At 44.7% G+C, this 12,958-nt stretch overlaps 1 protein-coding gene and 1 pseudogene across 4 annotated transcripts in view; one reads left to right on the forward strand and one right to left on the reverse strand.

The window, feature by feature from the left end:
- The window catches only part of LMO7 (LIM domain 7), a 249,815-nt gene that overhangs the window by 111,968 nt on the left and 124,889 nt on the right, over nt 1-12,958 (reverse strand). The gene's annotated exons all lie outside the window — the stretch shown is intronic.
- LOC136308318 (very long chain fatty acid elongase 6 pseudogene) lies at nt 10,941-11,754 on the forward strand (annotated as a pseudogene).

Below are 12,958 nucleotides of genomic sequence, written 5' to 3' on the forward strand. Positions count from 1 at the left end.
TTGGCAAAATTCCAGAAGAGCAAAAGTAATCATTTTGTTGGTAAATGCACATAATTTCTAAAAAACTATGTTATCTGTAATTACCAAATGCTTCAAATCAATGGTTCTACAGACACTGTGTCTGCTGGCCCTCAGACAAGCAGACAAGAGTAAATGGTTTGGTATATTCTTACCCTAAATCCTACAGGATGCAAATCTCATACCCAAAAAAGAAAAATAATCCATAAGAAGTCTTATCACAAATTCAATTTGATTCTAAATGCTTAAAATGTTAGAAAACATTACAACAAAGTTAAACTAAAAGTAACATTGAACTGACAGCCAAAATAATTCTTCACGTATTTTATAAAAACATAATAGCATTCATTCAGTTGACAAAAATGCACAGGTTGATTAAGGACAGATAAAGCCATACATCCCTCAAAACCCACCCAAAGTATTAGAAAGAAACCATACATAAAATGACTAAACTTCATTGGAGAGAAAGAAAAAATACAATTTATATGAATTAATTATAACTTTAAATAAAGCCTTTATATTAAAAAACAGAATCTTTCAAATAGTTCAATGGTGCTTAAGTTTAAAACAGACTTTATAAACAAATTCACACATGGCCCAGGCAGCAGAAACAGGCTGTACTAGAATCAGAATTGTCACCTAAGTCATGCTTACTGGACTTGAGCCCATTGGTAATTTGCTTTATGAGATTTCAGAGAGATGCCTAAGGGGAGATACAAAATTATAAAATTTTTATGTTTAGTGAAACGTCAAGAAACCACACCCAGCTCAACATATTAAAAAGGAAGCATTTAATGGAATCATTTTCACTTGAACCTAGCAAACATAAATAAAAGTACAGTAAAACAAAGGACAAACATGAAACAGATCTTATCTCTTTGGGTATCCAGGATCCCAAGTTAACTCTGCCAGTAACCAATTATGTGGCTTTGGAAATATTCACCTTTCTGGCCCCATTGTCCTTGTCTGTGGTTAGTTAGTGTTTCTGGAACCCATTTCCAAGGGCACACACTTGTCTCCGCAAGGGCAGGGAAGCCCAGACCCTCCTAGCCCAACCCTTCACACAAATATTTCATAGTTCAGCTTACATAAAATACTTGATGTCAAAAGCCTGCTCTAAACAACTGTACTTCCTGTTACACTTTAAGGACCAAAAGCAACTTCTCAAAAATAAACCCCTTAAAAAGATCCCTGAAGATCTGCAATAGTTCCTTCTAGGTTTAAGTTTTTCTACAACCATGAATAAAAACAAACACTACATAAACAGAGATAGAAGGATGGGTGAAGATTTCATATTCGCTTGAATCCCCTCTTGATCCTTGAATCAATTATGAGGGCAGTCATTAACAAGATGAGGTGGAGGGGGCGAGGGGAAATTAGAGAGATTAATGAGTCAGGGACAGAACTTGCTATAACAACTAAGGCAAGATGAGGAAGATGCTACAAAAATTAACATTTTCAGTTCCATTGTCCACTGTGGCACCTCTACAGACCATCTACCGCTGCAGAGCAAATTATCTCAAAACAGCAACTTAAAACAAATAAACACTTATGATTTCACACAGTTTCTGAAGGTCAGGAATTTGGGAGTGGCCTAACTTTGATGCTTGTGGCTTGAGGGTGTTGGGTGGGTTGTAGATGAGATGTCAGGCAGGGCTGCAGTCATCTGAAGGCTTTCTGGAGGCTTGAAGAAGCTGCTTGCAAGATAGTTTCCTCAGATGGCTGGCAACTCCAGGCTGGCTGTGGGCAGGAAGCCTCAGTTCTCTATGAAATGGACATCTCCATAGGGCTGCTTGACAGAGCAAGGGATCCAAGAGACAGCAAGACAGAATTTGCAATGTCTCATAACCTAGCTTTTCAAGTCATACACCATCACTCCTCATATCCTGCTGGTTGCATACGCCTGCCCTGTTCAATGTGGGGAGGAGCACACAAAGACATGAACAGCAGGAAGTGAGAATTATTGGGGACTACCTTGGGGACTGGGGACCACAGTTCACTTTCTGGCCCAATGATGTGTGTCCTGATGTAATGCTGGTGGCCAACGCCAGGCAAGTCCACACTGGATTCGGGCAGACAGTCGAGAAACTGTAGAGCCAGAAAGCGTTGGGCCATTTCCATATAACAGAGTCTCACAACAGCGGATGAGTAAATGGGCAGGGAAAACCGCTTCTCAGGCAAATGAACAGCAAAATGGCCCCTCACAGTGGTGGGCAGGCTATACATAGACTATATACACATGGCACTGCCATGTGCTCACACACTAATCAAGCAAAGTGCTTGCAGCTGATAGACCAGTAAGCAAGCCTAACACCGCTGTTTTCCCCACATTCCATCCCTGTAGGGTTGCTCACCTCACAATCTACATGACAGCTATCTCCTGCGATTATCCATAAACAGAGTCTATAGCAACAGCACAAGTTATACAATAATTACAATAGTGACATTCACAATGTCATCCTGAGCACTCTGCCCAGAGGGTTAACTGGAGGCCCACCTCTAGTCCCCTACCCCATCATAGGTGGGAGGGCCTGTATAGTCCAGGGCTGTGTCCATGGAAACCACAAAGTAAGAGGCGAATTTAATGGCAGGCACACCAGGCTCATGCCCTGGGCCCCAACTTCTGAAGAACCCTATAAAACCCCAACTTTACACTTTTTAATAATGACACCAAGTGGGGTTTTGTTTTGTTTTGTTTTTTACAGACACAGAAAGAGAGTCAGAGAGAGGGATAGATAGGGACAGACAGACAGGAACAGAAAGAGATGAAAAGCATCAATCATCAGTTTTTCGTTGCGAAACATTAGTTGTTCATTGATTGCTTTCTCATATGTGCCTTGACCGTGGGCCTTCAGCAGACCAACGAAACCCTTGCTCGAGCCAGCAACCGTGGGTCCAAGCTGGTGAGCTTTGCTCAAACCAGATGAGCCCGTGCTCAAGCTGGTAACCTCGGGGTCTCGAACCTAGGTCCTCTGCATCCCAGTCTGATGCTCTATCCATTGCGCCACTGCCTGGTCAGGCTAACAACACCAAGTTTTAAGGGGCCCAATGTTTTCTTCTGCACCCATGACCTCAACCAACCTCAATCCACCTCTGCACAAAGTGTCTTTGGTGCATCTCTGCAACTAGATGGGAACAGCTTCCCAGTGCAGAAGGGCCTCCACAGGTGCCACAGCTCCCCCTACAAGGTCTACTGTCCACAAGCAGCGTGTCCATCCAGCAAGGGAGCCAGTGCCCTCCTCTGGTTCCCATCCAACAGTATATTACACGCCTCAATGATCAGTCCACAATAGACAGCCCAGCTGTCTGTGCAAATCACCAAGGTAAAAGTCCATTGCAGGCAACTAGCCACACAGCTCTTTATTAATGGACCTCAGTGGCTTTCCATCATGCTCTGTCCATTGCCACAAGACCCACCAAACCCCTCAGAGGTCCAAGCCCACAGGGCCTGGTGGGATCAAACACACTCAAGGCCTGTACCCCCTTGACAGTTCTCTTAGCTGTTGCTGCTGCTGCTGCAAAAAAAGCACCTATTATCTTCTAATGCCAACACCTGCTGCACATTAGAAGTGGACCAGTTGATTGCCAATTTCCCATGGGCTCTCCAGCCCCCCCCTCCGCCTGTCCCTGGTTGAACAGGTCCCTTGGCCTGCCCCCATTCAAACTGGGACAGTGGATCTTGGGGAATTGTCCTCTCCCACAGCTGTCTCCAACAAGTAACCTGCAACCATGTAACCTGAATGCCAGTCACTTTCTTGGCAGCTGCCAGAGCCAATCGCTTCCCCCGCTTTCTCAGTGGCTGGAACCTCTGTTGCAGTTTAAGCTGCCGCCAAGTTTTGTTCTAACAAAACTTTATTATACCTGCCACCCAATTTCTCTCTAACTTCCCTGGCCACAATCAAATCTACTCACATCTGTGTCTGGGTAAGCCTCACAGGCCCATTTCTCTTCTTTGCCAGAGGTGGACAGCATGGGCAGCAGCCCTCACAGCCTTGCAGTCCCATGCTGTCTCCAGCTCCCCCAAATCCACCACCATCTGTGTAACCATGTCCATGGGCTACCCCACATAGGGACCCAAGATAGCCACTAGTGGCCCAAAAAGGGCTGATGGGGTGCTACAGAGAATAAGGTCCCTCATCCCTGCCACAAACACTTCCTCATCTGGCCCACAGGACATCAGGTTGAAAGCAGCATTCTTCATACCTAGCTCCCAAAAGACCCAGGATAGCTCACTATAGGACTGCCCCCGGCAAGTCTCCAGCATTCAATCAGATCATATGAATACCAGCCATCCGCCTATGATCATAGGGTATGGTTTCCTGGGTTTTCATGGCGGTTCTGAGGACACTGCCTCAGGGAAGAGTGTGTGGCAATGGCGGCCAATTTCTCCATCTCTGTTCCAGAGAGTATGATGCCATCCACCCCTATATCCCACAATCACAGCAACCAGGTTGCCAGGGGCTCCATGGGTTTCTGCCTGAATTGGGCCCCCAGCTCCATCAGCTCTGCCTGGGTGTAGGGCTGGCCCATGGAGGGCTCCACCATCTGGAAAGGGGGTTGTGCCTGTCCCTGAGGGACTCTTGGCTGCTGGATTTTTACCTTCTGGGTGACCACCATCTGAGCTCTGAGTCTGCAGAGAGAGTTTCAGCCCAAACCTCCTCCTCAGAATGAGCCAAGTCAGAGCCACTCTGCTGGCATGGATGCAGCTCTGTCTTCAGGGCCCTTTTGGCTCCTGAGGCTGCCAGCTCTCAGCCTGAAGCTGGAACTTGAGCTCTTGAACCCACAGCTGTTTCTTTAACAACTGTCACTACCAATATTCAGCTTCCAGGACAAAATGCAGCTCATGAACCTGTCATTCCTTCTCCAGAGACCATTTCAGTTCCAGGCACCACTGGTGCTCAGCCTGCATCTCACACTGCAGCTCTCAAACCCCATTACCTCCTTCTCCAGCGCTCATTCCAGTTCATGCCACCACTAGTACTTGGTCTCTTCTTTCAGGGCTATACAAAACACCCAGCCATGGCCCCCAAGAGGACAGCCACGGGAAACCATACGCTGGAGAAAAAGAACCACTCCTCTACCCCACCCTTCAAGGGTGTTTGTGGCTGTATACCAATCTGATTCAAATCCTGCCCACTACATTAGATGTAATGCCGGTGGTCAAAGCCAGGCAGGTCCACATTGGATTCAGGCAGATGGTAGAGAAACTGTGGAGCTAGAACGCATTGGCCCGTTTCCATTTAAAAGAATCTCACAAAGGCAGATGAGCAAACCGGCAGGGGAAAGCCACCTCTCAGGGAAGTGAACAGCAAATGGCCCTTCAGAGTGGCAGGCAGGCAATCCACAATCCACCGTCTGCAATCCACCTGAGTGCAAACACCCATAGCCTTCCATAGACTATACACCAGGGGTCCCCAAACTTTTTACACAGGGGCCAGTTCACTGTCCCTCAGACCGTTGGAGGGCCGGACTATAAAAAAAAAACTATGAACAAATCCCTATGCACACTGCACATATATTAAAGTAAAAAACAAAACGGGAACAAATACAATATTTAAAATAAAGAACAAGTAAATTTAAATCAACAAACTGACCAGTATTTCAGTGGGAACTATGCTCCTCTCCCTGACCACCAATGAAAGAGATGCCCCTTCCAGAAGTGCTGCGAGGGCCGGATAAATGGCCTCAGGGGGCCGCATGTGGCCCGAGGGCCGTAGTTTGGGGACCCCTGCTATACACATGTGGCACTGTCATGTGCTCACGCACTCACCAAGCAAAGTGCTTGCAGCTGGTAAACCAGCAAGCAAGCCTAACACAGATGTTTTCCTCACACCCTCCCACAAATAAAGCACACTAATCCGCCTGAGCAGGCAGTGGCACAGTGTATAGAGTATCAACCTGCGATGCTGAAGATCCAGGTTTGAAACCTTGAGGTCACTGGCTTGAGCGTGGGATCATCTGTCTTGAGCACAGGCTCAACAGCTTGAGTGCAGGGTCACCAGCTTGAGCAAGGAATCATAGACATGACCCCATGGTCACTGAATTGAAGTCCAAAGGTCGCTGGCTTAAGCCCAAGGTCACTGGCTGAGCTAGAGCATGTATGAGAAAGCAATCAATGAACAACTAAAGTGCTACAACTATGAGTTGATGCTTCTCATTTCTCTTCCTTTCTGTCTCTCTCAGTCTCTCTCTCTCTCTCTCTCTCTTTCTCTCTCTCAATAAAAAAAAAGTACACTAACTCTTCCCAAGGCACGAGAAATTCTCATTCCTTGGTGAGCTCACAGTCTGGAATCTCAGCGTCTAATCAGATCCAGGTGTGCCTGAGGTGCCTCTGCATTTAATCAGATCAGGTATAGTTCTTTAAGTACAGCCCTTGAGCACCATTCCTCTCAACTTGAATGCCAGTAAACTAAAAAAAAAACAAAATAAAAAAAACTAGCTACTTGTCCCCCCACCACTACCCAACACATAATAATAGTGGGTTAGGTGTAGGGTGACCACAGAGACACCCCAGTTCAAAGTGCGGAGAAATGAATGCCTGACAGAAGGTACTTACTGCTCCACAGAAATTCTGAAATCCTGCAAAGCACAAATTAGTGGGCCATTCATTAGGATTGCTGGCCAGGAACTTCCTTCGTGGTATTTTGCTTTCTCCTCTGGACCCTTGGTTCACCTTAAAAATCATCTTCCAATTTCTTTGAAAAGTAGCCTCTGTTGCAGCGGAGTTAGCTTTCTCAGTCTGCTTCCTCCCCAATAAAACTTGGAGAACTGAAGGTCTCTCAGTTTTTTAACCCTCTGTCCCTCTTTGTCTAAGTTTACAATGTTTTTGCAAACACAATTCTCTCAAAAATACTCTGCCTTCAGTGAATCTTACTGGACTTTTCAAACAAAAATAAATTTTTAAAAAGCCACACCCATAAGTCGCTTCAAAAGAAGCCCTTCTCTCCTTTGGTCTGCAGAGATGACTGGCAGACGCCACCCTTGAGCTTCTTAGAAGCCCTATTGCTGGACTAGACAAATTTCCAAGTCATCACTTTGGATCTTTCTAAGATCTTAAAATGATTTTCCAGCCATACCTTCAGCTTTACCTTTAGACCTTGTTTCCAGTGCTCTGAATTTGCCAGAAGGCCATTTCTCAATGCTAGCATCACCTGACCAAGGAGGCTGATAATTTTCCAAACCAGCAATTTCTGAGTCCCTCGTGTTTATCATTCTATCCTTCGCCCTCTCACATTTTGTCATAATCAGCAGGGGGAAAGCCAGACGGCATTTTACATTCCACCTGGAGATCTTTTCCAGGTCGGCTTGTTTATTAAGTACACCATAGGGAAAAGGTAATAAGTATCAAGTGAGAATCACTGGGACCACTTTTGAAGCTGGCTACAAATACACAATAAAGAACACAGGTCATGAATTGGGAGTAGAATAATAAACTGTTTTAGCAATGTTGAATTTCAGACGTCCACATCAAAATGTCCAGCTAATTAGTAAACTGGGTTTAGAGCCCAGGAAACATATTTGATCTTAAAATATGGTTTGGGGAATCAAAACTTCATTGGTAGTAGTTGAAATTAAGGAAGTGGATGTGTTCTCTTAGGAAAAGCAAAGCTAGAGAAGGATTCACAAGCAGACATCAACATTTAAGAAGCAGATTAAATAAAAGGGGGTCAAGGGGGAAAAAAATCTAGCAGCCAGAGAAACCAGAGGAAAAGTCAAAGTGAACAGTGTCATAGAAAACTGAGGGAACACAAAGAGTTTCAAGATGAGTGTCAGATACTACAAAGAGCCACAACAAGGTATGAATAAAAGCAACCCAAACAATTTGACAATCTACTGGAAAATCCTTAGTGAACGTAAACTCCAGGGGGCCGAGGGGCAAATCAGTGGCACTGAAGATGAGCTGTTACTACAGAGCAAGGATCACCGCGAAGGCCCTCCTTCTCAGCGTCATCCTAACAGTCTTTCTTGTCTCTCACGCAAGTTTCCGATCTCGTCTCCCAATGCTACCACGTCGAGGCCTCCACTGTTCGGAGGAAGGAGATGAGGAGGGGAGAGCATCCTCACTCGCCTTCTCCTGGCCCATGTTCTACTTCCTCCCAGCATCTTTCAGTTTTCAACAGGAACAAAGTTATATGTTGCTATGGAATATTAACTCCTCTCTATCTCCATTATAAATCCTGAAAAGAGAGTTATGGGAAGGGGAACATGAAGCCAACACTAATATTTTAACACTAGACTCATAGGTAGCACTTCCCTGTCATAGCCTTTCATCCCAGTTCCCTTCAAAAAGCACTCGTGCAGTAGGATACTCTGTCATCTAAGCAGGGTTCCTTGCTCTTTATTGGAAATGGAAGTAGATGGGGAGAAATGTCAGGGACCCAGAGTTGAATTAATCATAGTTTAACAAGCTCTTATCAGTCTATATAAGGGCATTCATTTTATTTTATTTTTTTACAGGGAAAGAGAGAGAGTCAGAGAAAGGAATAGATAGGGACAGATAGACAGGAATGGAGAGAGATGAGAAGCATCTATCATCCGTTTATTGTTGCGACAACTTAGTTGTTCATTGATTGCTTCCTCATATGTGCCATGACCGCGGGCCTTCAGCAGACCGAGTAACCCCTTGCTCGAGCCAGTGACCTCGGGTCCAAGCTGGTGAGCTTTTGCTAAAACCAGATGAGCCCATGCTCAAGCTGGCGACCTTGGGGTCTCGAACCTAGGTCCTCAGCATCCCAGTCCGATGCTCTATCCACTGCGCCACCGACTGGTCAGGCCAGGCTATTTAGTTTTTGAAAGAGAGAGGGAGAGAGACAAACATCAATTTGTTCCACTTATTTAATTAATTAATTAATTTTTTACAGGGACAGAGAGAGGGATAGATAGGAACAGAAAGACAGGAATGGAGAGAGATGAGAGGCATCAATCATCAGTTCTTCATTGTGACACTTTAGTTGCTCATTACACCTTAGTTGTTCATTGATTGCTTTCTCATATGTGCTTTGACCGCAGGCCTTCAGCAGATGGAGTAACCCCTTGCTCGAGCCAGTGACCCTGGGTCCAAGCTGGTGAGCTTTTTGTTCAAGTCATATGAGCCCGCGCTCAAGCTGACGACCCCAGGGTCTTGAACCTGGGTCCTCCGCAGCCCAATCCAACGCTCTATCCACTGCACCACAGCCTAGTCAGGCGGCACTCATTTTTTTTTTTTTTTTTTTACTATTCTCTTCTTCACCTCATACCTCCACTTGCTCTCACTTCTCTCCATGAAAAGATGCCTTCTCCCTAAGTATATATCCTAAAGAATCAAAGAGATGTTCAAACAAGTACATGGGCAGGCATACTACTTAATAGGTAAGAAGTTTTACTTGGGAATGATGGAAATGTTTGGTGGTTAAAATTGTGAATTTCTAAATGCCACCTAAATATTCATCTTAAAATGGCTAAATTCATGTTATATAGATTTCACCTCCATAAATTATTTCTTAAAAGGTGCCTTCTCTAATGTGCTTAAAAATATAACTTGTCCTTTAAAGGGTCGATTTATTTATGTAGTCTAATTTACATAAATAGCATTATTGTCTACATTTTTCTCTTCCATGTTGAATCAATTTGCTACATAAAGACTAAATCCTCATTAAATTGTATACTAACCACCCCAGGCTCTTACTGTACCCAGTCACTTTCCTTTTTACTAGGAAGACCTAAAAAAAAAAAAAAGTGTATTTAATGATAAATTTTCAAATGTGATAACTTTCAACAAATAAGGAATCAATCATAAGATCAAACCAATAAGACCCACTTAGGCAAAAGTTTCATACATCTAAAGGTCAAGAACTATCTTAAACATTAGTTCTTTAAGATCAAGTCCTGCCTAATTCTGAGGAACAGTGAAACTGTGCGCAGGGCTGACCTGAGGACCAGCAGCAACACAGTCAGCCCAAGCTCCCGGGGCACCACCTGGAACTGCTCCCCGTCAGCGAGTCCAACGCTCTTCCCGCACTCACTCTGGCCTGCTGTTCCCAGTAAGGTTCTGTGTTCTATGCCTAATGAATGTAAGATTTTTTTTCAATTAAAAAAAAAAAGAGCGCATTATCCAGTTCCTCTGAATCTGAGCACAGGATGGTGCAGATCAATTTATCCTGAGGCCAAGAGACTTGCTGACCTAAACTCCTTTTCTATTTATGATAGGACACCAAAGCCCCTATCTCTTCTGCCTCTGAAATTAACAGGGCTAAAAAGTTAGCAAGCATGTGCCAGCAATCAACAGGTTGTAACCGTTGCCGGAGGCAAAAGAAAGTGAACTAGGCCCATGCTTTACTGCAGGCGGCCCCAAACTACAGTCCGTGGCAATGCAGCCCCCTGAGGCCGTTTATCCAGCCCCCCCCCCCCACTGCACTTCTGGAAGGGGCACCTCTTTCATTGGTGGTCAGTGAGAGGAGCACTGTATGTGGCGGCCCTCTAACGGTCTGAGGGACAGTGAACTGGCCCCCTGTGTAAAAAGTTTGGGGACCCCTGCGCCCGGTCCTCCACATGGAAATCACCAGAGGGAGCGCAGTTACCATCAGGCGATGCCGGTGCACAGTTAAACTGGAGAACAGCTGCCCTCACCTCTTGATGCTCAACTTGTGGTCCAGGCACCGCCACCACTGGCATCACATGGGAGCTGTTAGAAATGTACTCTCGGCCCTGCCGGGTAGCTCAGTTGGTTAGAGCATTGTCCCCATACTCCAAGATTGCAAGTTTGATCCCTAGTCAGGGCCCATACAAGAGTCAACCAATGAATGTATAATGTTTCTCTCTCTCTCTCCCTCTCAAATCAATAAAAAAAAAAATAAAGATAAAAACTAAAAAGAAATGCGGACTCTCGGATTCATTTTCTCCTTCAGAGTACAGAAAGCACATAATGATACCAATGATCGGTCCCAATGAAGACGTCAGTCCTGACTTTGTAAGAATATGAATTTGAAAAGCAGTTGAATGGGAATGAAGCTATCCAATGGATGCAGGAAACCTGGAAGGAATCTTCTCTGTTTTCTGTTTTATATTCTGCCTTTATCTTTGGCAGTCGGCACCTAATGAACAAACAAACCAAGTTTGAGCAAAGAAGCCATCAGTGCTATGGTCTCTGACCCTCGCAGTCTTGGGTATATTCAGTGCTCCTGGAACTGGTGCTTATATGATGTACGTTTTGATGACCAAAGGTCCGAAGCAGTTAGTCTGTGGACAGGGTTGTTATAATAGACCTGTCAGCAAATTCTAGGCTTATGCAGTTGTGCTAAGCAAAGCTCCCAAACTAGGAGAGACAACATTCATTATTCTGAGGAAGCCGAAGCTGACTTCTTGCACTGGTACCACCACTCACTGTGCTCCCGCACACCTGGACTCCTGCAAGGACGTGGCTGCTGGGGGTGGTTGGTTCGTGACTATGGTTCAGGACACCGTGACAGTCTCTTACAGTGCCTTGCAAGTGGCTGGTTCCCCCGCCTCCCGCAAGCTTGGTGCGTTCATCACCTCGTCCCAGATCACTCAGATGCTGGTGGGCTGTGTCATTAACTATCTGGTCTCCTACTGGGTGCAGCATTACCAGTGTGGCTCTGAATTTCAGAACATTTGCTGATCCTCACTCATGGACCTCAGCTACCTTGTGTCTTTGAGGCCTACATCGGCAAGATGAGGAAAACCACAAAGGCTGAAAAGTGTTGGAACTTCAGAGGAGGAAGCCACAGCTCAGGGCCATGAAGAAAAATAATCAACAGAAGAAAATGGCACAAGGAATCACATATATGGTGTGGCTAAAATAAAACAAAATACATAAGCCAACACAAAATCCGAGGCAGTTTAGGGATAATTAGGTTGATGTAACCCAAGAAGGTTATGCTCCTTTAGGGTGAGGACTCACTAAGTGAACCTGTAGCTCAAAGGGTTGCTACTAGAAGACTTCATTCCTTCTTTATGGGGCAACTTGAGGACAAATGAGAGCAAAAGTGACTCAGAGGCAGAGAGAGAGAGAGAGAAATGGAAAACAAAGGCTTTTAAGACCGTATGAAAAGTATTTATTGTTACATTTCTCTAAGGGTGAAAGACATTTACTTAAACTGTGCAAGCACATGCATACACAATTCTTTAATCTTTTCTGACACTAAACTGGAGCCAACAGAATTGAGAAAAATGAAAGAGCCCATGGGGCGTATATCTAGGACTTTAATGCTTCTGAAAAAATTAAAGCCTTTTAAAAGAAAAGTTAGTAGTTGTAGCCCCTGTGGAAAAAGGTGTCTTCATCACTTCTTATGAAAACGAATGTAAACAACTACATTTCAACTAAGAAAGACTGTTGTTCTGCACCTATCAGCACGCCGCAAGCTGATGTTTGCCAAACCCAAACGGGGCACAATATCTCCCAAGGTTCTTCCTGGGAGGATGGAAACAAGGCAGCTCAATGCCGAACGTGGCCGCTCCATATCAGAGCATGTCTGATGATGTCACTGTAATTGCTACTCTGAAGTGAGAGATGAGGTGGCCTTGGATCAGGGGTCCCGGGCTTTTCAACCAAAGAGTAAATACAGAGTAGAAAAGGTAAAACTCAACCATAATGATTAGAAATGGATTCTGTATTATATGTAAAAAGGTTCAACCCAATCCCATTCTTGAACTGGGAAAGGGAAAAAGATAGGGAAAAAAAGTGACCCAAAGATCAATACAACGTAGTTGACTTCACACAAACCAGTAACTTTCTATATGAACCCCTGTAGTACAGTCCATATTTTCTATATTTTTGTGAATTTTAAAAACAAATCTACAGGACTCTTTCCTGATACCGGGTGAAAACTGTTTTTGTGTCATCTTCATTTGCTCCCAAACAAATGTAATGGTATGTAAAGTGCCCTCTGCTGGTCTAGTGGAGGTACTTCAACAAACACTTCAAGAACAGTAGACAGGCAGCAAA

This window comes from Saccopteryx bilineata, chromosome 6 (genome assembly GCF_036850765.1).
Source record: "Saccopteryx bilineata isolate mSacBil1 chromosome 6, mSacBil1_pri_phased_curated, whole genome shotgun sequence".
NCBI classification, from domain to species: domain Eukaryota; kingdom Metazoa; phylum Chordata; class Mammalia; order Chiroptera; family Emballonuridae; genus Saccopteryx; species Saccopteryx bilineata.